Below are 27686 nucleotides of genomic sequence, written 5' to 3'. Positions count from 1 at the left end.
GCTCCTCTACCCCTCCCCCTCCCCACAGGACGTCAGCTCCAGCTCCGGTTCCTGCTAAGATTCCCAGTCACACTTCTATGGTGTAGGTCATTTGCACGCTGGGCGGCGTATTAAAGCTCTGACCTTTCTTTTTCCTGCTGCTGGTCTATATAGAGAGCATAAGGACTGGCTTTGCTTCAGCTCCCATCCCCCCACCCCCAGCAGTGTATAAAAGTTTCAAGTGTCAAACTTGCTTCCTAGAGCCGCAGGGCAGTGACAGTGCTCCGGCCTGGACTTCCTAGGGTGGACAACAGGCTCCAGATTTGCCCAACAGGGCTGATCCAGTCCAGGCATTCTCCGAACTGCATGCAGGGACTTGTAGTTCTGACTTCCCTATTGCATTCCCTCAGAAATGTAAGACTACAAACCCCTGCATGCAATTGGGTATTCTCCCTGGCATCCCAAGAAGAAAAAATACAAATGCAGTGTTTACGTGATGGCTCCCCCCCCCCCCCCCCCCCCGAACCCTCCAACCTTGTCAAAATTCAATAAAGTATATCCCCCACCCCCCTTTTCAATACTAATACATCCCACCAGGTTCCCCCCCTTCCACCCACCCTGCCACCCCCTTCCCAATTGTAAACCTCCCGCTCCTTTTCCTTGGGGTCACCTTCAGAGACTGCAGAGGGAGGTGAGTGCCACTGCTGCAGCCCTGGGATTGGATAAAGTCCACCAGGGATTTCCACTGGGGACCAGACTAACTCTGGGAGGCTCGGGGGAAGACGTATGCACGCTTAACACAGTCCAACGTCCACACCGGTTCTTGGTTCAAAAAATGAAATTTACTGAAAATCCAAAAGCTTACAAAAGAAGTCAGATGACTCTGGCAGTAGTAATCAGAATCAAAGAAAAAAAAATGTGTGGCTCAAAAAGTAATGAAACACTCTTCAATGCACAAGTCCCCAATTTTATTTGATTAGAAGCAACAGGAGAAACTTACTCGGAATACAATACACTCGATAATCAAGGAACCCCACACGGCCGTGTTTTGCACCAAAGCAGCATCAGGGGGGGACTGGCGGGCTCCCATATCATCTGCTAAAAAAAAAAAAGAAATTTTCATAAGTATTGAACAGTAGGCTAACGCAGAAACATACTAACCAGTTCAAAAGTATAATACAACAAGAGGAACATGCCAAGTAGAGTAAGTCCAACAATAACTAACTTATACTGATCACAAAATACAAAAAGAGATTTAAAAATAACAGCTAGCGAGGGGTGGGGAGAAGAGGGGAAGGATGCTAGCAATAAAGACTCCGACCAGAAAACAAATATATAATCTTAGCAATAAGGACTCCAAGGCACACAGATAAAGCAAGCTGCCAAGCACATCAGTGTGGAAAAGGAAGAGAAAGAATGTACAAACTGGCGACGTGTTTAGTGAGCGAAAGCCCCTTCAGTGTGTGCCCAAACAGACAGTGCACAGAATGAAGTTACGTGCTGGCACGGAGGTGAAGCGCACAAGCGGACTGAAGCACGTCTAACCTGCATATCTACCCATTCGTTTCCAAATGTGTGCGGGGTATTTTAGCCCCCCCAGTCAGCACACTCTTAGCATGTTTTACTGTAGCAAATGTTTCACCAACTATCCAGGTTTTATTTTGTTAGAAAATGAAGCCAAATACCCGCTCCTGCCACAATTCAGGGTTTTTTGGGTTTTTTTAACCCCTTCAGCGTTGCCTACATTTATAAATTGAAACTTCCCCCTCCCCCGGACCCTCTTCCACCCTCTCCAGATGGCTCTAATCCCATCCATGGGCTATGAAATGGGTCAGGAGCAAAACGCAGGGGCTCCTTCCGCACTGGGCCCCATTTTCAAAATGGCGTTGGTGCGTCTTGAGGCTGGCACTGTTTTTCTTGCACACTCGCATGCTGTACGGATGTATAAATGGTGCCGGCCTCAGGGCCGGGCCAGGCCAGCAGTGTTTTGGAAACAGGACCTGGCAGGGCGGCAAAAGTGGTCGGGAAACGCGCTCGTCACATTTCAACATTGGATAAGCCCACAGATGGGGTAAGAGCCAGCTGGAGAGGGGAAGGGCATAGGGGAAGGTCTGGGAGCTGGGGGGAGAGAGAGGATCAGTTTTCAATGTTTTAAATTCGGAGACGATATTCCTTTTTATTTATTTATTTGATTTTGTTTTCCTTCTGATAATTGAAACAACTTAAGACACATGAAACAAAAACACAAATTAAAAATAATAATAATACAAGAAGCATTTTTCCATGCACACCCTACTTTCTGGGTAGTTTCTTTTTTGAAAATTAGCTACTAAGTACACGCAGCAAATGCACGTGTGCGTTCTGCGTCTACAGTACACGGGCTTGTTAAGCAAATGTAATCAGGGTGCTTTGCGAGAGGATAAATATGCTCTGGGAGAGATCGAGAACCTCTGGTCCCCAGCTTGCAATGCCGTTTAACCCTTATTGCACCCTATTTTCAAAAGAGGTTTACGGAAGAAAGCATTTTATGCGCAGGGGGGGAACTTTGAGCTGCTCTCTGGAGCCCCATAATATCATCCCCAATAAGTTCAGCCCAGGACATCCCTGTAAAGATCCGGATGTTAGGCAATGCCGCTCCCCTCAACTCCTCTCCTGCAGATTAAGCCAGTTCGTTTGGTAGTAACTCTTAGTTTTCCTGCTTTTTGCCTGAATTATTATTGAAAGTACTTCAGGAAGAAGACTCGTCCTTGCTAACCCATCTGTCACAGCCTTCTGGAAAGAAACGTCACTTTTTTTTTTTTTTAATCAGTGGAGGCTTCGGTACAAACCAGTCAATACTAAGATGTTACAAAGATGAGTCGGGCATGATTCAAAATGCTCTTTACTAAAATGGGGCCTTACTGAGTATCTTTCGTGTGCCTACATGGCATTTATTTGGAGTGTACGATACGATGCCAGTAAGTAAACTACACTTACCAAGTGCGGGAGTGCCAAGCTGTTCAGGAAACTCTACAGCAACGCGCCCACTGCTATGAACAGCTGGAGATTTTTCCCTCCATGAGATCCTGTATCAGGAAAAGACCTCCGCTTTCACCAAATCCACCTCTAGAGGAAGTCATGCTCAGTACAGCAACTGCATCATATATAAAAGCATAGGGCTTGGTTTTTTGGTGGGGTTTTTTTTATATCTGCTGTTTGCCTTAAAGATTTTCAAGTGTTTAACTTGTCATGGTTACCTGAGCAGGTAGGCTGTCAGCACAGCAGTCAAAAGGCTAACTTGAGGAATTGTTCATTCATTAGACTGGAAAAATCTTTTGGAAATGCTATGTTGCTTGAATTGTTTCAGCTAGCATTTGTATAAAAAAAAGACGACCATCTTCCGTCATATCAAACTGGGTATCAGTCATGCTGTATGGACTCCTCTTCTGCCTGGCTGATGGTACAAAAAATGATTTATTATACATGCACCACAGTGGCATAGGAAGATCCACCAAAAATAAGAAGATTAGATACAGTGTTCTAGTGGTTTTATAAATCAATAGAGATGTAGATTCTTTTGAAATAATATGGGAATTTTAAAGAAAATTTCCTATTTCATTTCAATTCATTTCTAAAATGAAACGAATGAAATTGTTAGTTTTCATTTTTTTTTTTTAATTTCAGGGGATCACCACAGCCCCCCCTCTTCACTTCTGGCAACCCCATCACCCATCCTTGGGACCCTCTCACGCTGTAGCTAGGGCATTCCCACTCCACTGCTGCCTCTTCTGGAAATGGGGGCTGGCAAACTGCGGCCAGTGACACTGCTAAAGTTTGCTGTGCCGGTCGGACTCAGGCCAATACCATTTCATATGGCAAAAAATTAACAAGGGATTGCTCCTGATCCATGAAGGGATTTTTAACTGCAGGGCAAGAGAGAGTCTTGGAGCGGGGAAGGGCGGGGTTTTTTTTTGTGGCAAAACCACAACTCCATGCATGCGAGAACAGATCAGCCTTTCAAGTTGATCTGGGTGAAGTGCGCACCCTAACTGTGAAGCCTGTAGTTTGGAGATTATTGTAATCATTTGAGAGGAGAAGCCAAATGCACGCTTTGTGAAATATTTCCTGTGGCAACCAAGCTTCCCACAATAGGCCCACGCCTGATGTCTTCTAAAAATGCCAAACTCTTGCATGTGATAATTGGTGTTTTTGCGTGCACAGACATTCCTAATCAAATGTTTTCAGGACCGACACATCTTATTCCCCCTTGGGAAAGATCGCAGGATGCAAAAGCCTAATGTTTTTCAAACCACACACCTGGACGCTACATGCACACACAGATATTCCTGCGGCGCTGTGAGCCACATGATATGGCAATGTCAACGCACCACAGTTAAGTGGATTAGGATTTGAAGTTGGAGAGGGAACTATTAGTAAAAAAAAAACCAGGCGTTTTTAGATTTTTCACTCATCTGCTCTTCGTAATTGAGCCACTTTAAAGTCAGATGAACATTTTCACAGGTGCACTCCAACCAGCTTATTACTTTACGGGCCCCTTGCTCCTGCTATCCTGACTGCAAGCCACTGAAGACCAACCGGCTTCATTCAAATTTAATGAAGCACACAGACAAGTGGAGCCACTCTGCGCTATAATAAATGACAAAAAGAGGTCAGCAGCTTGCAGAGGTAGAAAAAAAATATTTTTTTCTCCTTTCACTCAATAAGCGACTGAAATATTTTTAACTCTTTCTGTGGGTGAAAGGAGTTAATTCCAGTTGCTCAACTCTGTACAGGTTAGAACGCAGCCTCTGCCCCCTTGGAATTTCAGGCAGCAGCTACGGAAGAAATTCGCATTGGAATAGCCCACCAGAAGCGGCACAGAGGATGGGTATTGAGTCTGGGGGAGAGAAGAGGGGCTATCTGACTCACGTTAAATGTGATAGCCAGGGCGACACTCAAGAGGCAGCAGCATGCACTAACTGAATCTAGTGTTCCTGAGATCCATCTTGCACGCTGCTTCTGAAGACGCTCTCGTTACTTTTCAGGTGCAATAGCTTAGGTGTGTTGGAGGTTCTGAAGATTGCACTGCCACTGTAACAGTTTTCCTTCTGTGGTCATGAAATCGGATCAGAATCCAAGCTGATTATCCAAGGAGAAGACTTGGTCTTAGTCACAAGGCTGTCTACATAAGAGACAGAAGCTGCAGTTAAAATAGATGGGAAAATGTTTCTTTAAAGTTAAAAGATAAACTTTCCGGGCCTTCAGTCACAAACTGCAGGTTTCCTGGAGGGAACAATTATTATCCTTCACTTTAACAATTGTAGCTCAGACTTGCAATACTCCTAGAGATCAGGCCCGGTGCCACCGGGTGTGCAAACTATACAATTGCACAGGGCGGCATTGGGAGTAGGGAGAGGCCCGTGCTGCTGCCAGTGGACCCGATCCCACTGGCAGCAGAAGACGAGGAGGCCCTTGTTGCTGCCAGTGGGATCAGCTTTTTTTGAAATAACATTATTAGTATGTTTTTAGTATTATGATTATGTATTTATTTTATTTCTTGATTTTATTGTTTGATGTTTGAGGAATGGTGATGGTTCTGCTTTTTCATTGTTGCACTCTATAGTTCAGTTTCCAGTTCAGTTTTTATCTGCACATTTGCATTTCTACTTTATGATTGCTCTGTATTTGGTTGAGGGGCTGTTTATGTTCTGCACGTGTGACTGAGGTGAGGCATTTTCCTAATAGGAAGTGTATTAGTGCATTCGGGCTTTCAGAGGGTCAAGCCCACACCCAACACACATCACAATAGACCTAATAGCATATCAGGTCCCAGTGACTTTTTTGCAGGGCTTTCAGGCTGGCATCACAGCAGTGCATGTAAATATAATGTAAGTGGTATTTTTCATGTAAAATATAAATGCATAACTCTTAACTGTAGGTGTGAAATGGGCTGTGCAAGGCTATAAGGTTCACCTAGGGCATCTAATACCCTTGCACCAGCCATTGGTATTGGGGGGGGGGGGGGTCAGTTTTTAAAGTTTTGTATCACTGAAGGGAGCTGGGCGGGCAGAGAATAAATGAACGGGGAGGGGGCACCACAGTAATTATTCGCACAGGGCAGCAAAAAACCTAGCACCAGCCCTGCCAGAGACAGAAGATACTGAAGACAAAAACTGAAAGAAAGATGAATAGGGATATGTGTTTGTTTTCTAATGACGTGAAAAATGCCAGGGAAAAACTCCTTTCATTTTGTTAGAAATCAAGAATAAATCCAACAAAATTTGCTTTTTGTTTCCTTTCCAAAAAATCCAGCCCCGCCAACATTTAAAAACTGAAATATCCTCCCTTCAGATGTCACTTACCCCATCTGTGAGGTTTCAGGATCTCCACTCACTCCCGGTCCTGCTTTCTGTTTTCTGAGGCCAGCGTTCACTTTCCTGTACAGCCACAGAGCGTCATCGTTACCTCGCAGCACCTTGCTAAAATACGGGCGTGCACGCAGAAAAGCGTGTTTTCATTTTGTTTCATGTTTCTATTTGTTTAATTTTAAAAAGTTTTGTTTGTTTTGCTTTTAGCACGTGCAATTTTATTTTTCCACAAAACACCTCGTTTCATATGTGCTCTTCTTCGAGTCGCATGTGCCGAAACGTTTTAGTGGACACTAAAACATTTCGGCATATGCTACACCGAGCTAAAATGATATATAAACACAGTATTTCATTAGTTTTTTTTTATGTTGTTTCAGATCCCCAGCAATTCATCCAGGCCTGCCACCCAAAAGCTGCCAACAACAGAGTGCGATTTCACTAGCGCGAGTCAATTAGCATTTGTAAAAGCATACAAATTAGTTCAGTAATATATATGCATATCTCTTACAAAACAAGAAGTACTGTGAGTACTTCTAAACCTCACCCCAAAATGCCCTTCCCCCCTTGTAAAATATACACGCAAAACTGAAAATGCACATGAACTCAATCTTTATTAAACAGCACACTACTTACATGTGTATATGCTATTTTTATGCAGGAATCCCCTTTGAGAAATCACTCCCAGGAGCCTGAATGTACATGCTTAAGTTACGCCCTCTGAAGAGGAGGTGTAACCTTACAAGAGTGAATGTGCATGTGTACTCAACCACTTACCACAGTATTTTGAAAAGAAAGCTACACGTGTGGAGGCCATTTTAAAATGACTCTCTGTAAGTATGCACGCCCACTGCGTCATCCTGAAGTTTATATCACAGTGAGGCCATCCTTAGTGTATTTTTTGCAATATGTGCCAACCCAGTTGTCTAGTTAATTAGAAAAACAAAGATAGGAGTCGCATTTCTCAAGAAAAGGAAAAAAAATGTGAAGCACTGAAATCCTGCCATTTGAATGCATGCATGAAAGATCAGCAAATAATGAACTTCCATTCCAATTCACCTCATGCCACAAAATACCTTGGCATCATTAGAAGCCAGGGCAACAGAAATTAGCGTTCCAGCCTCCCATTTATAATTGTGATTGAAGACTTCTTATCGGGCAGGCTCGTCCCCGCAGGATGGCAGTGCTTTCCTCGCAGTCTGTGCCGCGTGCAGGCGTCTCCGTAGCTTGCCCTTTTCTACATTACCTCTTCTGTTTTACAGAGATTTCCTGCATATCTCACTCTTTTGAGATGAGGCCAAAACCTAATGCAAGTCATTTGCCTGGAAGCCAGGCTCCATCTACAAAAGAAACATAACTTGCTCAAGCTAATTTGTAGTTCTCCGTTAGTAAAAAAAAAAAAAAAGAATAGCTTTCCAGTCATGGTACAAGATTACAAGATATGCAGAGGCATTCATTTCAATTTTATTTTGCCTGGGAATTTCAAAGCAAAAGATGTCAGTGGAAAAATGACTTCGATATTACACACAGGAGAAAGATCAGTGGACGTGTCATTTTCTTTTTTGTTCTAATATTGAAATTCCCAGGTAAAATAAAATAAAAAAAACTGAAAAACAAAGGTCCCTAAAGATATGTAAAGAACAAAAAAAAAAAAAAATTGACAGATGTTGCAGAAGCCTTTGTAAAAAAAAAAGACCGTCTTGCAGTGACTTCTGTATCCAGTGAGCAGTGCAGACCCAGGAACCCCTCTCCCTAGGCAGCAGAAGGAGAGAGAGTGAGTGGTCATAGCGCCAGGGATCTCCTGCCCAGGCCCTGGCAATACAGAGAGAGTAAGGACAGGCTTGAGAATTACTTGTCTCCCAGACCCCACAGAAGCGAGAGATGCTGAGTTGCAGGGACAAGGATCACCTGGAGGGAAAGTGAGCTCAGGGGGTTTGTAACTGGCTCTGGGCCCTTTTTTTTTTTTTTGAAAGGGCGTGTAATTAAGTTTAAACACACAAAAGTTAGAAAATATCTCAGGATTCCTAATTCAGAACTATAATTATCTCAGCAATGTTTTTATTCTGACATCACCCCGCAATTACGCGACACACACATAGCTGGAATGATTTCACCTGCCGCTTAAGATGCGCTTCTGGGCTTTAGTGCTGCATCCTGCAAAGCCCTGCAGTGCCTCCTCCTTCCACTTCTCCTGTTGGGTTCAGCTCTGCTGCTCCGCTCCTTCCGTCTGAAGGTTCAGGAGCTCTCTCTGCAGTGGGAAACGAGAGAGGCCTGGTGCCTCCAGGCCCTTTTAAAGATTTACGCTTGATAGACCTGAGTTATGTGCTCAGTTCTCCCCATTTCCCTTACAAGCACCTCCAGCAGTTCCAGTAAATAATCAAATAATTTCCGGAGCAGAATTGGATCGACCAGTGTTTAACACCACAGTCCAATATAATTGAATCAGCTATTGTCACTTAGCTAATAGCTTGAAGTCTGCTCTTCATTTTGTGTGTGAGGTGGCTCCTTGGTATTGTAGACCGCACACATCGGTGTAGAACTGCTGTTGGCATGCAGATCACCGTTTTTCTTCCATCGCTTGACTGGAGGGTTCCGAATTTTCTGCTTGGCTGTTCATGTTAGCTACCGATTTATGCATTCGCCCATTTTTATATCTTAAGAGAAAGGGTTAGGGTCCATACAAAAGTCCCGCAGAACCGTTTGAGCATCTATTTAGTGCGCAAAATTATTTTGTTGCAAAACTTTTTTTTTTGCCTGTTGATAATTTCCAAATAGACGCTTTGGCGAAAACGTAGGGGTCTTTTTGGAATTTTTGTGCATGAAACTGAGTCACATTAACAAAAAGAACCAACAAAAAACAAAGAGAAATTGATTTAAAAAAAAGAAATCACTGATGACTGCTCTATATGACAATATAATGAACTTTAATAGTTATTACCATCTCTTTCCATGTGTAGGCAAATAGAAATTGTCTCCAACAGTAGTGAAGTGGAGACGAGACTCTTGCAATCCTGATCCACATTATGACTTCAACAACTGGCCCCCTTTACTGGAAATTTATGATTAAAAAATGTGCACCACTGACCTATAAGTTGTAGTGCTCTGTGTATCATTCAAGTCTATTTAGAGGGCATGGAGATTGATATGCAAAGAAATATCACTGAACATAGAACAAATTTACATTTGTCCAAAAACTGAACACTATTTAGAAATTGAGAAACAGAGAAAAACAGTTGATGGCAGGAAAAGACCAAACAGGCTATGCAGGCTGCCCATTAACACCAGCAGCAGCTGAGTCATGAATCCAGCACAGAAAGATCCTACGCCCCTCCCTGCTTTCACTTATCAGCCAGGTGTAGGTTTGGAGATGGCCACCTCCCTCTTCTGGGACACAGAACTGTACGGTCATTCTGGTCAGTAACAGAATCAATTAAATACTTGGCTACGTTTTTCATGTCCCCCCATTCTGATCTTTATAATCACTGGCATCTGATAAAACAGAATATGAGGAAATTAGCATTCAGGATACCGAGATAGATTCTAAAAAGTGCCCTATGCCTTTTCTGCATCCTTCTTCAACTACTGAACGGGTCAACAGATGCAACTCAACAAAAATGTAATAGTATATCAACTGCTTACCCCAAGAAGAGACATCTATTTCCAAAATAGCATTGGCATAGACTTCCTGGAAACAGAGTCTAGAGGAGTCCTCTCAAATGCCCTGCAGCATGTGCTAGCATGAATCTATCCAGTTAATACCATCTCTGCACCATTGGTTTTCTGAGGTTAGATTTCCACTGTCGGGTTTACTTTTGCAGACTTAAGGTTCTAGGAAGATGTTTCCTTGAAAAGAGGTGATACAAGAGGAAGACCTTGCTTTCATGTTCCCTTCCAGCGTGACATACATGCCAAAAGTATAGGCAGAAAATTGAGGGAAAGCTTCCTCAATGTCTTTTATGTATGGGCACTTACTTTTGGCTAGAGAGAGCCATTGGTATTTGGAACCTGTTTAGTTGCTCCCTCTGCCCCCTACTTCAAATATATTTGGATGATATTAAAAAAAAACAAAAAAAAAAAACACACTATGGGGGTGGGAGGGCCACTCCTAGGGAAGGATTAGGTTGGAGAGAATTTTCAAAACTATACCCTCTTTTTAATCAGAAAAAACTGCTCACAGAAAAAAGCAGCTACAAGTCTCTGAAAGGCACTTGTTCCATCGGCAATTTTCAAAAGGAAAGTATGCGCCTACTTTAATTCTGAAAATTGGTGCAAAGACTGCTGGGAAAATGTAACCACGGACTGTGCAGCCATGCAGATAATATGCAAAATGCCCCCCTAAGCTCTCGATAATGCAGACTTGCACCAGGGAAGGGTGGCCCAGGCAATTACACTGACAAAATATGCGCGTGCTTGTAGCAGGCAGAGCTGTCTTGGCACCTCACACGTAGGAGGAAGAGAAGAAGCCCTACTAATTGGGAGAGGAGTGGTTGGATCACTGGGTCTGGTGGGGAAATGAGAGCCGAGAAAAGGCATTTACATTCTAGGTGACAGGGATAGTCCCTCGATGACTTCACCAGGCACCCGCTATGTCTCTGGCTCTTCTTCGCGTGTATAAAAGCTCCCGTCATGCTAACAGGATCACTTAGGCAGGTTTGCAGTGATTTCAGGATAGCAAATGGACATCAAACACTTGCTGGCCTGGATTGAACTGAAGGAAAAAAATGTCAATAAAACTTTAATTTTATGAATACATTAGAAGAAAATGTCCCCTACAGGTATATCATTATTTATACAAGCTGTCTTTGACTGTCCTTTATAATCTTTTTTTATTTATTTTATTTAAATAAATGTTCTATACTGCCTTAAAAACCAAAACGGATCACAAAAAAAAAACCACACATATGATTAACTAACAAAACAATACAAATACAATATAAAACAACATCGGGTACATCGTATGACATTTGACCACCTTAGGATTTACTTGCCATACAGAAACAATGAGATGTATTATTCGTGTCCCTTAAAAGCCTGCAGGAATAACCAGGTTTTGAGTCCCGTTTTTAAATTGTTTTAGCTGTTAATCTCAGGGCCTCCATCATTTTGTTACACAAACTGGGACCTGCTTCACATCTTGCTCTTTGCCCTAACTTCTCCCAAGTGTGCCTGTTTGATGGTGGGGAACAGGTATTAACCCTTTATTTGCATGAGCGAAGGTGCAGTCTGGTGCCTAGCTAACTACTATCACTGTTATAAACTATACAATGAAGTAAAGCAAGCACCTGATATTGGTAACCACTGTAGTTTGTACAAAACTGGGGTTATACGATCAAATTTGTGATTTCCAAACAGAATCCTAGCCGCAGAGTTCTGTAAGAGCTGGAGAAGCTTAATGGTGTTCTGTGGGACCCCCAAGAAGAAGTGAGTTACAATAGTACAGTCCTGCGACGACCATAGACTGGAGCACTAATCTGAAGTCATCTGCTTCCAGAAATGGCTTAAGACTCCTCAGCACTCTCAGTTTATAATATCCAGGCTTAATGAAACCTCATGTTAAAAATGTAACTAAGAGCCTGGTGTCCAACATGACTCCCAAATCACATGAAACAGTTTGAGCTTCAATTGCCTGATTTTCAAACTGGAAAATCTTCAGTTTTGGGGGTACCTCGAAATAAAAGTAATTTCTGTATTTGTTTTTAATATTGAGGGCAAGCCTGCTCTGCTGTAGCCATCTTGAGAGATGGGGCCGACCTATAGATTTCAAGCTCCTGTAAGGCGATAACAACTGAAGAACCAACGGGAAATGAAAACTGGATGGCATCTGCAAAGATCCTAAAATTAAGCCCTAAGCCATCGAAAAGTTTACAAAGGGGGAGGGGGGGGGGGGGCTAGTTAGATGTTAACAATTAGAGCCGTGTTTGTTGTTATCATTAAGTGGAGAATACTGAGCTTATGTACTTGAATCTCTCCTCTCTGTAGGATTCAGTCTTAGCTTGCAGACCCAGCTAAAGAAGAGCTGTGGGACTGGGGAGGAGCATTCACAGGAGCAAAAGCGTAGATTCCTTTAAAACTGAAGTCACTTCAGGAATATGCATGAACCAATCTTCACGAGGACTTCGATCTGACAATGAAGTAGAATCGATATTCGGACCCTATGAAAAGGAATAAACCCTGCCACGGAGGCATTTAAACCGGGCTTTTCTCAAGCTGTAGCGAGACATAGGAAAGCTCTTAGCCGAAGCATCCAGTGCAGCCGAGTGTCATTACCGGTTAGCACGGATAAGGGAAAGAGGGACTCAGATTGGCACTTCTATTTACTGCTAGGAACAGAAGCCTCTAGGACTCTCAGATTCACAGCTCTGTGACCTCCATCTCCGTGCACTCTGCTGTAGCACCTGGGTTTCCTGAAAGCAGGGCTCCAGGTGTCAGAATTTATCATGTAATGATAGCTAAGAGAAAATAAATCTGGATAAATGATCGACGCCTGAGTGATCTGGCACAGAAATATATGAACTCTGGGACAAAAAAAAAAAATCAAATCCACTCGCAGACTTTAGCAACACAATGTCATTAACGCATGATGGCTAAAAATGTGATAGGAGGGTATGGAGTACTCTAGGGTTCCGCACAGACATTTATTTTTTTCATTTTTTTATGTTTCGGGGTGGGGGGGGGAAGAGGGTCATTTATTTAAAATGAAAAAGTGAAACAAAAAACAAAAATTTACAAAACGAAAGGAAAATCAAAACATCAGTCCAAAACAAAAACAAAAAAAACCCAACCCGTCCCTGGCCCTTTCACCATCCCCCAGCCCCAGCCTCCCAGGGAGGCCCAGGTCGGCATTATTTTTATATGGCAAAAGTTGACGACACCGGCCTTGGTCTGCTGGCGCCATTTATAAGTGTAGTATTTTTTTTTTAATTTTATTTTTCTTAAATTTTATGATTTATAAGTGCAGTATTGATGGGGTAAGAGCAACCAGGGGATTGCTCCTGCCCGGTGGAGGAAGGCAGTGGGGGAGTGGGGGTGGTGAGGAAGCTGGGGAAGAGGATCAGGGAACGGCCAGAAAGTTGTTTTTTTTTTGGTATCCTCTTGTGGCAGCGGGACTCTGCTTTATGTTATGAAACCAAGGAAAATGCATGAAATTTCATTCATTTTTGTTTCATTTTAAAAATGAAACAAGACACGTCATTCAAATTTCCCATTTTATTTCAAATGAATGTATACCACTAATGTACTCTCAAATAAGGACCCAGTGGATGGATATTTATATTACAATTAATGCTAGCCACTGTAGTTTCAACAAAGATGCTGAAGATTGTGCACGGAGCTTGAATTACCACCTCTTCTCTAGACATGGCTTTCCAGAGCAGGGTTTTGCTACTTGCTAACTACATGGAGTGCCCTCAGTCCTTCTATTATCCGAAAGTGTAAATAACTGATTCACATTACCTGTTCTAGACCTCTCATGATCTTAAAGACCTCTATCATATCCCCCCTCAGTCGTCTCTTCTCCAAGCTGAACAGCCCTAACCTCTTTCTTCATAGGGGAATCATTCCATCCCTTTTATCATTTTGTTCACCCTTCTCTTTACCTTTTATAATTCTGCTATATCTTTTTTGAGCAGAGGATTTCAACATATTATCCACAATGACACCTAGATGCTTTTCCTAGATGACGACTCCTCCCGATGTGGAACCTTGCATTGTGCAGCTATAATTTAGGCTGCTCTTTTCTTCATGTCCTTATCCACATTAAGGGGCAGATTTTCAAATGCTACATGCGTAACATACGCGTGTAACCTGAGAAAATCTGCCCCTGCACGCGCCGAGCCTATTTTGCATAGGCACGGCAGTGCGCGCAAGCCCCGGGACGCGTGTATGTCCCGGGGCTTGGTCAAGTGCTCTGGCACAGCGGCCTGTGCCGGGGCATGGCGCGCCGACAGCCGGCCGGCGCGCAAGTTACGCCTGCCTTGGGCAGGCATAACTTTTGGAGCAAAGGTGGGGGGGATGCCAGAAAAAATGTTCCCTCCAAGGCCGCTCCGAGGGAGGGAACGGGGAAAGCCATCGGAGCTCCCCTCGGGCTCGGCGCGTGCAAGGTGCCCATGTGTGCACCCCCTTGCGCTGGCAGAGCCCGGATTTTATGATCTGGCCCTAAATGTCACCTGCATTTGCATGCCCAGTCTCCCAGTCTTAAAAAAAAAAATCCTCTTGTGATTTAACAAATTTGAATAATTTTGTATCAGCAGCAATTCTGATCACCTCATTCATTGTTTCCATCTCTAGGTCATTTATGAATATGTTAACAAACAGAGTCCCAGAACAGAACCTTGGGGCACTTCACCTTTGTCCATTGAGAACATTGACCATTTAACCCTACTCTCTATTTTCTATCTTTTAACCAGCTCTCAATCCACAACAGAACATTGCCTCCTATCCCAGGACTTTTTAATTTCCTCAAGAGTTTGTCAGGCCTTTCTTTATTTGAAAGTCATTTAACTTCTACCTTCCACCAGCATTACCATGGTAAAGACATCTCTCCTTTCAGGTCAAGTTCAAACGTGTTTGTTGAGAGGTGATCTGCTAGGTGATGGCTGCTGGCATCATGATGTACCATCTATTTATTTATTTAGGGTTTTTATATACCGCCTTTCTTGATATATATATATATCAAATCAAGTCGGTTTCCATATAACACAACTGTCGCCGGGGCGTTACATTGAACAATAAACATAGTATTGAACTGACGCCAGTGGCGTTACATTGAACAATAAACATAGTATTGAACAGGGAACGTGGATCTTTACATTAAACAGTCAACAGAATATTGAACAAAAAATGCAAACATTTTTTGCATTTTTTGTTCAATTTTTTTTTTTTTTTGCATTTTTTGTTCAAAAAAAAATCTACCAGCCCTGGCTTCCTCAGCAAATGTCCCAAAAAAGATAATACTTGGAAAGGAAAGAGCAAATACACTCTTCCTTGCAGTATTCAAACTGGAAGCTTAATGATATGTGCAGATACAGAATCTTCTTCCAGTGCACGGGTGAAGTGTGACATTTTCAAACAGCTCGTACAGAGCACGAAGTACTAAGCTGAAAAAATGTTTCCCCAGACAGGGAAAAAAATTGCACAAAATGCTTAGAAACATGCAAAAACCACAAAAATGGAGGTGCTGTGTGATTTTTTTGCGCAAAAAATAATTTGCAAAAAGGTTTTGCAAAAGCGGGCTTTGCAGGAGTATAATTTTTATGCATTGTCCATTATACACAAAAAAGTTTATTTAAATGCCACATTAATGAGCTGCTGTATTGCAAAATCAAGCAAAGCAGCTCATTAAAAGCTGAATGTTCAAAATAATACACACATGAAAATTAGCATATACATGTGTAAGTAGCCTCTACTTGAATACTCCATATTTTCTAAAAGTAAAAAAAATATACATGCATTTTCATTTTTGCACGCACAAAATGCATTGATAGACGTGGTTTGAATGCATTGCATGTATTCCCTTGTACACCTATATACGTGCATATTTTAAAGACATAGTGATGCGTGTATTTTATAAAACACATTTGTATCATACATGAGGGTTGTTAAATATTAAGGTAAAACTACGTGCAGCCATATACACGTGTACATGCTGCTGCATACTGTGGTTTGAATGTTTTCCTTCTTTGTTTCAAAGAAACAAATGACAAAACAAAATCAAATAGAAAGAAAAACACAAAGCAAAACAAATTTCAGTGCAAACTCCTACAAACTACACCGGTGCTAATAACATGCATACACTAGGAACGTTTTGGAAGAGAAACTATCTATGATGTCGCTGCTGAACACATCCAAAGTTTGCACCTGTGATTTGTATGGACTGTGGGAAAGGATTAGCACATGGGCACATTTGAAAATTGGTTTTTGCCTTCTAGATTTAAGCCCAATTTTCAGTAGCAATCTAGGTTGCAACTGAAAATGCACTTCATTGGCAAAAAAGTTTCACCAGGCGCTCAGTTGTGAAATTAATGTTTGGCCTCCATATGATATGCGGCTTTTGAGGTATTCAGTTTTCTCTTCCTCAAATCCAATTTGCAAAAAAAAAAAACCCAAAAACATTTCAGCTTCTAACAGCCAGAACTCATGCCACAATAAATAAAGAGTATTTAAAAAAAACAAACAAACCTCCAGTGGGCAGACAGCCAATTAATAATAATTATATATCTGCATTTTCTTCCATGAATGTCCGCGCCATTCCTGTGCCTTCGGGTGTTCACAATGCCGTAACTCACAGGGCCATTACTGCAGTGCTTGGATTCTTCTTCGTGAAACAAATGTCCACGTTGAGAGCTTTAATGTGCTCCTGTTCCCTAATCTGCATCCTTCAATGGGGGAGCTAAACCAACGCAAGGTGCCATAAACAAGTGAGAAGCTTGGATTCAGATTTTTAATGGCACTGCAAAGGCAGAGCTTGCCTTGAAATGATTGCAGTGATACTCCTTATTTGTCCTTGGTGCACTGTAGAATATATAATCTTGCTCTCTCTCAATGCTAAAAGAGGGATTTACTGCTAAATAACAATAAAGAGAGGAATGCCCATTGGAAGAGCTTCCTTTCGCAGAAGCTGCCAGAGACTCGTGCTTAAAGAGGGAACGAGCCAGAGATCCACCATAGGAGTTGCACTGTTGGCAAGTTTGTTCTACATCAAGGTCAGGTCGCGCAGCTTCCCCTCGAAGGCCATAGCTAACTTTAAAATTCAGCTCCGTCTGAGAGAGCAATGCCGGCAGCCACTGCTTCTAGAGCAAGAGGTGAGGAAGGAGGGACGTAGACAACACTGGTGGGAGAGCTAGAAGAGTGGGAGAGACAGCAGGGGAGATACAAGTCTGGGAGGGGAGGGTAAAGGAAATGCAGAGGGCTGAGAGGGGCTGAAAGAGAGGGAGAAAGAGGCCTGAGTGAGTGGCTGTGAGTGAGCACTGTGGGCTAGTGAGTGAAAGAAGCAGGAGACAGTGAGTGGCTGTGAGTGAGCACTGTGGGCTAGTGAGTGAAGGAAGCAGGAGACAGTGAGTGGCTGTGAGTGAGCACTGTGGGCTAGTGAGTGAAGGAAGCAGGAGACAGTGAGTGGCTGTGAGTGAGCACTGTGGGCTAGTGAGTGAAGGAAGCAGGAGACAGTGAGTGGCTGTGAGTGAGCACTGTGGGCTAGTGAGTGAAGGAAGCAGGAGACAGTGAGTGGCTGTGAGTGAGCACTGTGGGCTAGTGAGTGAAGGAAGCAGGAGACAGTGAGGGCTGAAAGGGGGAAACGGGAAAAAGAGTGACGGATGGAGGACTGGGACGGATGGAAATTACAGGGAGCAGGTAAGAGAAGCAAGGACTGACTGAGAGCTCAGAAGGAGAGAGGAATGAGGAGAAAGCAACCTGTGAGGAGGTGGAGGAAGAGGGGGAGGGAGGCAGAGGCCGAGAGAATGGAAAAGGAGGTCCTAGGAGGCGTAAGGGAGAGATGTGGAGATGGAGAGCTGGTCTGGGATGGTGAGGAGAGGAAGGTATGAGAGAAACGAGAGGTGGGGGATGGAAGAATAAAGCAGAGGAAGGCTAGATGGGGGAGGACAGAGAGATGTGATGGAGGTGGTGCAGAAGAGAAGGGTCAGAGCTGGAGATGGAGCAGAGGTATAAGAAAAAAAATAGACAAAGATTAAAAAACCCCACACATTTATTTTCAGTTTAAACATCTGATTATGGGGCCTATTTACTAAGCTGCATAATGACAACAACACGCAATATTTAGTTGATTAACACACGTTAAGCAGTCATAATACAGCGTTATCACTTGCTAATGAAAATCCTTCCTACCCCTGTGGCTCAAAATCCCCGGGGGGGGGGGGGGGGCTAGTGATGTCCCTACACCCCTCTCTTGTCAAAATGTCAAAGAAATATTAGGCCCCCTTTAAGTTCACCCTCACGCTGATAGCAAGCCCCTACCCTTGCCCTCCCAGACTCTTCCAGGCTTAATCCATGACGAAGGGGGTCGAGTAGGGGCAGGAGCTGGTTGAGTCCAGATATTCCTCTGCACCCCCTTTCCCCCCCATGTTTGGAAAGGCAGCGCAGTGCAAGGGAGAGCACGCGTTCCCAGTATGAAGTTGGTTTTCTATGGAAAGTGGTTTAACACCTCTAGTAAGCAGGGAGCAGCGTCTTAGGTAATTATGGGGTAGATTTTAAGAGACGCGTGTATGTTATAAAATACGATACCCGCACACATGTGAAGGGCTGGTGGCGTTCTGTGCACGCAAGGAGGGTGAGATTAAAAAAAAAATGGCGACGTGCGTAGGCCATTCCCAGCTCCCTCCCAGTCCACTCCAATTAGCTTTCCTCACTTTTCCCCTCTCCTACCCGACCCCTAAACCCACTCCAGCTCCACTAAAATCTTTTGTTTCTCAATTTACCTGCTCTAAGGAGCAGAAGTAAGATGCGCGCGCTGGCCAGCTGCAGGTGCGCTCTTCCCTGGGACAGTGCAAAATAGCGTTGTCCTGGCCGGCCCCCAACCTTCCCAGACCCCAACCCACCCCTTTTGAAGAACCCAGCACTTCCGCGCGTACTGGCAGATATGTGCGTGGCCGGGCTGTTTTTAAAATGCGCTCAGCATGGGCTTGGCCTGGCCACGCACATATCTCCCGATGTTTTAGCGCACGGGGTTTTTAAAATTTAATGGCATGTGAGCAGTACAGGAGTCAGGAAATTGTAAGGAGGTGGCTACGAATAGCACCTCTACTCTGCAACATACACGCGTCTAGGCACAAGTACATCCAGTGCATTCAACGGGTGGACTCCTACCAGTAATAAAAACATATGCGCGGATATTTTATGCACGAAAATAAATAAAATAACATGGCATCACCCTTGAAAGAGCGATGAAAAAGGAGAACAGTGCAGTTGTAAAAGGTGTCGGCATGTCTTCAAGAGCAAACATCCTGATAGGGAAGAGGAGGTCAACCCAGCCTTCTCACTGTGGGGAAGCCATTTTCTTTATTTTTACTGTAATTTTTAGGGCCACTGTAACGTTTGCTTTTCTCCCTCTCTCCTGTCTGCCCCACCATCCCTAACACCTTCCCATCTCCCTGAAGTTCACAATACAAACCTCGGCTGTACGATGGAGACGGCGCTGATTATTATTTTTTTTTATTGTGTACCTGATCACAATAACACAGATGGGATGTTTTCTGATTTATACTCACATAGCGAAGAAAACAACTTCTGGTTAGTAATCTCCCATCATTTCAGTTTCACAGAAGACCTGAGGCAAGCTCAGCCAGGACTATGAACCACAATCAGAAGGCTAGATCCAGAAAAGAGCAAGCCAAAACAATTTTATTGTCTTTTCCCATTTCTCTGTGGGTATTAAACTAAGAAACATACGTAGTGGGGGTGTAATTTTATAACTGCCCACATTGGAGCAAAGCTTGCCGAACAAACCTAGCAACCATGCCACTTTATCCATGTCTCTTTGAAGGGTATTTCCTTTTCTTGCAGAGTAAGACGTCTCTCCATGTTGCTCGCACCGAATCTCCCCCATAGGAGTTTTCAGTACTTGGCGTGTTCCAATGCATGTCTTTCCAGTCCAGGTGTGCATGCCAGGAGCTAAAAGCTCTCGAGAGGCAGGTTTTGTGGGAGAAAAGCAAGGGAGATGCTCTCTATATTAAAGTAAATTTCAAGAGACAAAAGTGGGAAAACAATACAGCTTTTCACAGATGAAAAAAGGAGAGTTAGCAGGTGCTGGCAGGCTTGGCAGCTAAAGGCTGAATTTGACAGAGCCAGCTTTGCAAAGTAGCAGAATTCTCCCGGTCCTAGTATGGCGCAAGTGGCACAGGAGATGCTAGAATGAGAAATCTTAAGGTTGTTTAAAGGCATCAGTTTTTATCTTTATCTTTTATTCGGATTTGTTAATCGCCTATGCACTAGGCGATGTACAAAAGGGAAAGAAACATACATAAAATCTTGAACATGTACAAAGCATGAGCATTGTAGACACCAATTGAAAAATATAAAACAAAATATCAAAAGCAAATACTTGGAAAAAAAAAAACCAATCCCGAGGACTAATAAAATGCCTGTCTAAATAGCCATGTTTTCAAAGAAAGCTTGAAGGTCTTCACGCTGTCCGGTCGCAATGGTTCAGTAAAGGAGTTCCAGAGGATCGGGTCTGTCACCGAGAAAGCAGAATCTCTGGAGTTACAAAGCCCCTGGCATGCAATGGCGAGGGCACATCCAGAAGGCCCCTTTGGGAGTGGCGGAGCTGACGAGTAGGACAATCAAGGCGCAGTAGGGCATTAACACATAAAACAACACAAGAGATCGATTTAAAGGTAATAACTGCAACCTTAAGCTTGATGCACTCAGCAATCGGAAGCCAATGTAAAATCGATGAGAACCGGAGGGATGCGATCATGTCTTTGGTGCCAGCCATAAGTTGCGCAGTAGCATTCAGAAACAGTTGAAGAGGTTTTAAGCTAGCCGCTGGTAAACCCAAACAAATGGATTTGCAATAATCCACAATAGGGAGGATGGAAGCCTGCACTACTGTTCAGAAGTCAGCCCTATCTAGCAAATGTTTAAGGCCACAAAGTACACAGAGTTTAAAAAAGCCCGACTTTATTGTGCTTTTAACCTGGAGGCGAAATTATAGAGTAGGGTCAATTAAGACACCTAAATTGTGAATGCAGAAGCACAAATGAGATGTTCTCAGTCACAATCGAGGTGTGTTGAGTCCTGGAATGGGGGTGCTGAATCAGATACTGGGGTTTTGGAGATGTTAAGAGACAACTTATTGAAAAATGGCCACCTCTTAACGGTCGACATGCAGAGGTTCACCAGGCCCACCATCTCTGTCCAGGAAGAACGAACCTGAACAAAAAAAAACCTAATATCGTCTGCGTAAAGTTTGTACCCCTCGCTCAACCCAGCTAGCACGTTACACAGTGGTGTTAGATACAAATTAAAAAGAACGGCTGAAAGGGCCAACCCTTGTGGCAGGCTAGTTGTAATTTCAAACTTGACTCATTGGTGCTGATGTGAAAGAAAAGAGGTGAACCATTGCAGGATGGTACCCGAAATGCCGCATGTGCGTAAATGATGTAAAAGAATGGTGTGGTCTACTATGTCAATGCTGCTGTGATGTCTAAAGAAACAAGGATGTAGCTGTTACCTGAATCTAGACGTCTTCTAAATGAATCCAAAAGGGACAATATTAATAATTCAGCACTCAGCTGTACCAAGTGCACTGAAAGGAAGCCTTTCTATAGCTCACATCTGCTATAGCTGAGCCTTTTCCCATGGCCTGGCCAGTTAGAGTTGCTGTTCTCATCTCTTACCACTGAAGACTATCGACTTTGCTGATCACACACAAGAAAGAACACATTTTTATCAAATACCCTGGATTATCTAGCTTTGTGTTTATTGCCTGGTTGTCATGTCGCTGAGGACTGATCACCATATAACAGAGGTATCAATGCCCTTAATTTCAGGGGGGGGGGGGGGTGTCTGAGAAAGTTTAACAATCTGATAGATAAAGCTGCCATCTCTGAATGGAGCAGGATGATAATAATTGTAGCGTTGCCTCCTTGTCATTCACAGGATGAATGCCGGAAAGTTCAAATCCTTCAGTGTCACAACATTGTCCATAAGCAGCTGTACACTGTGAGGATAACTTTTAAACAACTGTGCACGGCGGCATATATATGCATATATGGCCACGCATAGATTTACGAGAGCATTTTATAACCACACGCATCAGATACACGCGTACTATAAAATACGTGTACCTCTATCCTGCAACATTCGCGATTCTATATGCTTAGGTGCAAGCACTTTCAATGCATTGAACGCATGGACTTTTCCTACCAGTTATAAAAAATATATGCGCATATATTTTACACACGAAGATAAAGCAGGACTTATTCATGTAAAATCCAATTTATGTGCAAAAATCGTAATATTTTAAAACATACACGCATAATTGAAATTACCAGTTTTACCAATTACTCCACCAGTTCACCCAGTCCTTCATCGAGGCCCCCCTGGCTCTTCAGCCTGAACTTCCCACAGTTCACCCAGCCAATAGTGTACACAAAAAGCACATTTGATATCACTCGCACAAGAGCAGGTGTAAAATAACGTCTCTTATCATAGCATCTTACATGCATAAATGTTGGCCTGCCCCTGAATGTCCCTAGACCGCCCCTGTTTTATATGCGTATATGCACATGAACCGTAAATTACAAACATATTTTTTATCTCTATAAAATACACAAGTATGGCTACTTACCTGTGTATATGTTAATGTTTACGCGCAAAGGGGTAATTTGCACACTTAAAACTGGGTTTTACACATGTAAGTGCACTTTACGTATGTAAATGGCTTTTGAAAATTGGTACAATAGTATGTTACATTTACACGTGTAACTCCTTTGAAAAATACCTCTTGTATGTACTTCTGGTCATTATCTACCTCCCATTCATATTTTACTTCTTCCCCAAATGCCATCTGGACCTCAACTTTGACCCTAGTTGAATGAATGCAAGTACACAACCAATAAATAATTTGTTAATAATAGATTCATTCTATTTCCCCCCCCCCCCCCCCCGCGTCCATTATATTTATGTGGAATGTTAGTTTTTATATTGACAAGACATTTGCTGTGGTTATTTCCAGCGAATGTTTCTTGTCAGTGAGCATCTTTATTTTTTATGTTAGTGCCCATAATTGGTCCATAAGGTGCTTTCTAGAAAGACAGCACAAAATGTTTCAGAATGCAGTGCCTAAACATGAAAGATGCGAGATGACAGGAACCACCTGTTGTGGTACTTTCTATCACACTGGATAGATACTCTGAAAGGGCTTTTCATCAACATGCGTTATCATTTTATCATTATGCATTTGGGATGCAAAAATCCATTACCACGTATCAATTAGAAGGTCAAGAACTTGAAACTGTCAAACAGGAAAGAGGCCTAGGCGTAATCATCTCAGATGACCTATAGGTAGCCAGTCAGTGTAACAAGGCAACTTGGTTGCATAAGCAGAGGTTTTATTAATAGCAGGAAAAAGAAGGTAATATTTCTTCTGCCTAGGTCACTTGTAAGACCTCATCTTGAATACTGCATTCAGTTTTGGAAGCTGTACCGTTGTAAGGACATAGTCCCCTGTGTCTGGGGCAGGGCACAATATGTGTGTGCAGTCGGACCGATGACAGGGCAGGAGAGGAGAAAGCAAAGGGATGAGGCAGGCAAGGGAAGTGAGAATCAGATAGGGCAGTGGTCCCCAACCTTTTTTGCACCAGGGACCGGCTTCAAGCAAGACCATTTTTCCATGGCCCGGCAGGGCAGGGGCGGGGCTTTGGTCATATGAGGGCGGGGTTATGGAGGGAGTTGGATTTTAGTGCACACTTATCATTTAATTATGACATTTATAATGTGAATGTGACTCAACTCACCATAGGTTCTCATATGCATGGCACACTGACCCATGATCGTCATGGGGCTAGATGTAAAAGTACAGTTTGTATCCATGGGAACTCCCCTGACCCACAATAATGGATGTAAAGCAGAATTATGACATTCCCCATACAACTCACCCTACAAAAAAGATATTCTGGTTCTGGTGTCATCTCAGTAACAGTAACTCAAACTCCTTCTACTTCCAGGCTCAATAGCCCTACTTATGAAAAGACAGCAGTTTACCACCAATGCATGTCCTCTTGAGAAAACACAACAAATAAGACCGATACAAACGCTTACATGCTAGCAAAATATTTCATCTCGGTAACAGACACAGAACCGACCTAACATACTCCCAGGATCTGTAGTAATGCACATAAACTAATCCACACACATTTATACTTGTATTATGGAATACACTCAAATAGGAGCAACCCTATCTATGAAAAGGCAACAATATAAATATTAAATCAGGTCCTAAAAACCAATACACCTCTTATTAGGAAAACAGAACTAGCAAGCAGCTATAGATCCCCAAACAGAAATAATTGTAAAACTATACTAATAAGCAGAATAAATGTTTCAAAACAGCTATGAACAGAATAACATCCAACAATTAAAAACTCATAAAAACTATTAAACATTCTCCAAACACCAATAAAATATTTCAAAAAAGCAGACATCACACAATTAAAATGGCAGTCAAGAAAAATAAACTTAAAAAGCCACTTTTACTTACCCCCTCCAGCAGCTGTCCTACTCCCCTTCCCTGCAGGCCGTGGCACACACCAGAAGCAGCAGTAGAGGCTAAGCTCTATACTTATGGTCCTCTTCCTTAATGCCCATGTCTCTCACACACACACACACCATACCAGTCATGCCCCCATGACCAGTTTCTGTCTCTCACACACTAATCATCTCCCAGTCTTTGACAAACACACCAGACACCTTCCTGAACAGTTTTTCCCCTGCCATACACACACACACAGGCTTCCCACTCCCGTGTTCTACTTACATATACGGGCTTCTCACTCTCATAATCACTTTCTCTGTCTCTCTCTCTCACACACACACACTCACCAGTCTCTCACTCCCATGTTCTCTTTCAGATATACAGGCTTCTCCCTCACATGCTGTGTCTCACACACACCCAGGTTTCTCACTCCCATGTTCACTCTCTTCACATGCACAGGCTTCTCATTCCCATAATCACTTTCTCTCTGTTACACACACATACATACACACGCACACACATACACACACACATACACACACCAGTCTCTCTCTCATTTCCATGCTCGCTCTCCACTGCACAGGCTTCTCATTCCCTGAATCACATTCTTTCTCTCATATTCACACACACCAGTCTCTTTCTCTCACACACCCCGTCACCTTACCAACCATTCTCTCGCTTTCATGCATGCACACACACACAGGCTTCCCACTCCCATGCTCTCTCTCTCACATAATCAGGCTTCTCACTCCCATGCTTTCTTTCACACACATCCACCTCCCCCCCCAGCAGGCTTCTCACTCCCATGCTTTCTCACATATCCAGACTTCTCACTTCCATGCTTTCTTTCATACACATCCACCTCCCCCCCCCCCCCCCCCAACACCAGGCTTCTCACTCCCATGCTTTCTTTCACACACATCCACCTCTCCCCCCCCCCCCCGCAGCAGGCTTCTTACGCCCTTGCTTTCTCACATATCCAGACTTCTCACTTCCATGCTTTTTCTCTCTCTCACACATCAGTCACCTCCCTGACTAATGTCTCACACTCTCACATACACATCAGTCACCTCCCTGACTAATGTCTCACACTCTCACATACACATCAGTCATCTCCCTGAGCAATCACTTTCATTGTCTCTCACACACACACACACATCAGCTCTCTGACCAGTCAATCACACACAGGCTGCCTGCTTCTCTCTCTCTCTCTCACTTACTCCCCCCCCGAGCACAAATGGTAGCTGCACCACCTCCTCCTCCAGCCCCCGCAGGCCAAGAAAGAAAAATCCCATCGGCCGCGGGAGGCTCACGTTGCTGTCTCCTGCTTCGATTGCTCGGCTGCTGCCGCTGCTGCTATTTTTAGGTCTCTTTTAGGTCTCTTTGAGCGTCCCCGCCGCTCTACTTACACGGGATTCTTCATTTGTTGTTGTAATCATTTATATCCCGATCAGTGGATCCTTTTATTTGTTGTGCTGCTGCTATTTTGTCAGGCAGCACGGCTCTTTCTCCTTCCCGCGCACCGCGATTCACTTCCTGTTCCGGGTCAGAGGAACGGGGGGGGGGGAAGAAGAAAAGGCCCAGCCGCGGATGCCACAGGTTTTTGTGTTGTTTTTTTTTTTGCACTGCTGCCGTTCCCGCTGGGCTTGAACGTGCTGATAGCCCAGCGGCAACGGCAGCGGGGAAAGAAGGGCAGCGGGAGAGACCGGGAGCGGCGCCGCGGACCGGCAAAAAACTCCCACGGCCCGCTCCCGGTGGTTGGGGACCCCTGAGATAGGGAATAGACAACTCAGGGAAAGGGAGGGGACCGGGAAGTGAGATGATGAAAGCGATCCAGAAAGGAGCAACCAAATGACACAGGGCCTGTATTAACACAAACCCTGCCAGAGGGCTAGTGGATTATGCACGTAAAGGTACAATCAAAAGCAATTTCGCACATTTTTTTTTTATATGCACAAGGAAGAGGAATTCCTGAGGGCAGAACTGATGCGGGGACACCAATTACGCACGTACATTCTGTTTTTGAAAGTATGCATCTACCTGTTACAGGTATAAACGGGTGGGCATTGACCACCAGGGTTCCCAGCACCCTCGCTGATTTTAACACAAGCCTATGCCCATAGGTCCGCTTCGGAAATTCAGGCTAAGCACTTTGGCCTGGCATGGGCTGTTATAAAATCAGTTATTTCTCCATAAATTGACTTGCTGTAGGAAAGAACGGACACAATATAAACTTCCGAATATTACACAAGACTTCAATAAAGTATTAGGCGTCGGCACCCGGGACAAGGATCTTGGAGTCATTGCGGACAACGAGTTCAAATCCCTGGCTCGGTGTGTGGCGGTGGATGAAAACATGCTTGGAATTATTATTCCGAGGGGAAAGGAGAAGGAAACAGAACATCCTAAGGCCTCTTACGTTCTTATAAGGCACAGGAAGTGGAATTTCAAGGAAAAGGGGTCTTGTTGCAGGAGGAAGCAGATGGACAGGGAATGCTTATATTTTGGTTATGTGATGCAATCGAGCACTCCCTTATTAAAAGTAGGATGGGTGTTTTAGAGGCTTTTTTTCAGTTATTAGGAAGGTAATTTTCCAAGGGTGGGCTAGTTGGGTCTTTGTTTGCCATCATTTACTTTGTTACTCTCTAACGCAGGGGTCCCCAACCACGGGGGCCGGGCCGTGGGAGTTTTTTGCCGGTCCGCGGCGCCGCTCCCGGTCTCTCCCGCTGCTCTTTCTTTCCCCGCTGCCGTTGCCGCTGGGCTATCAGCACGTTCAAGCCCAGCGGGAACGGCAGCGCTGCAAAACCCCCCCCCCCCCCCCCCCCCCAAAAAACCTGTGGCATCCGCGGCTGGGCCTTTTCTTCTTCCCGCGCCCCCCCCCCCCGTTCCTCTGACCCGGAACAGGAAGTGAATCGCGGTGCGCGGGAAGGAGAAAGAGCCGTGCTGCCTGACAAAATAGCAGCAGCAGCGCTCCCGAGCAATCGAAGCAGGAGACAGCAACGTGAGCCTCCCGCGGCCGATGGGATTTTTCTTTCTTGGCCTGCGGGGGCTGGAGGAGGAGGAGCAGCTACCATTTGTGCTCGGGGGGGGGGGGGGGGGGGGAGAGAGAGGAAGTAAGTGAGAGAAAGAGAGAGAAGCAGCCAGCCTGTGTGTGATTG

General features: G+C 44.0%; 1 long non-coding RNA gene across 1 annotated transcript in view; it reads right to left on the bottom strand.

The window, feature by feature from the left end:
* The window catches only part of LOC115079882, a 100736-nt gene extending 74674 nt beyond the window's left edge, over positions 1–26062 (bottom strand). Inside the window, exons 1-2 of the long non-coding RNA XR_003853430.1 lie at positions 25938–26062; positions 980–1077 (exon numbers count right to left, since the gene is read on the bottom strand). This is a non-coding gene — a long non-coding RNA (uncharacterized LOC115079882). The remainder of the gene's footprint in view (positions 1–979; positions 1078–25937) is intronic.
* Between the last annotated feature and the right edge of the window lie 1624 nt (positions 26063–27686).

The sequence above is a fragment of the Rhinatrema bivittatum genome, chromosome 18 (genome assembly GCF_901001135.1).
Source record: "Rhinatrema bivittatum chromosome 18, aRhiBiv1.1, whole genome shotgun sequence".
Lineage (NCBI taxonomy): Eukaryota > Metazoa > Chordata > Amphibia > Gymnophiona > Rhinatrematidae > Rhinatrema > Rhinatrema bivittatum.
The sequence above is the reverse complement of the archived record's forward strand: the minus strand, read 5'-3'. Positions and strand labels throughout refer to the sequence as shown.